Source organism: Penaeus chinensis, chromosome 42 (assembly GCF_019202785.1).
Source record: "Penaeus chinensis breed Huanghai No. 1 chromosome 42, ASM1920278v2, whole genome shotgun sequence".
NCBI lineage: Eukaryota > Metazoa > Arthropoda > Malacostraca > Decapoda > Penaeidae > Penaeus > Penaeus chinensis.
This window is the reverse complement of record NC_061860.1, coordinates 22,078,474-22,079,232: the sequence shown is the minus strand read 5'-3', so window position 1 is coordinate 22,079,232 and position 759 is coordinate 22,078,474.

The following is a 759-nucleotide window of genomic DNA, read 5'->3' as shown; positions in this document are numbered from 1 at the left end:
TATATATTATATATATATTTATTATTTATATATATATATAATATTTTATATTATATATACATATATATATTATATATATATATTATATATATATATTAATATATATTCTGTATTTTATTATATATATATTTATATATATTTTATATTCTTTATTATATATATATATATATAGAATATATATTATATATATAATATATTTTATATATATTCTTGTGTTATATATATTTATATATATTATATATAAAATATTTAATATATATATCTTATCATATATATATTTTATTTATATAAAATATATATAATATATTCTGTATATATATTATATTATAAAAATAATATATATATGATATTATATATATAATTTTATATGATAAAATATAGATATATATTTTTATATATATATATAATAAAAAAAATATATATATTATATAATTATATTATTGTATACAATATATATATTATAATATATATATATATTATATATAAATATATATATATATATAAAATATATACAAATATATATATAAATATTAAATTTTTTTATATATATTTTTTATTTATATTATAATAAAAAAGTAAAAAAATAAAAGAGATAAAAAAAATAAAAGAGAAGAGAAAATAAATATTTATATATATATTATATAATTTATATATATATATATTATTTTATATATATATATATATATATTTATATATATTTTCATATACATATAATATATATATATATTTTAATATTCATAATATATATATATTATAAAA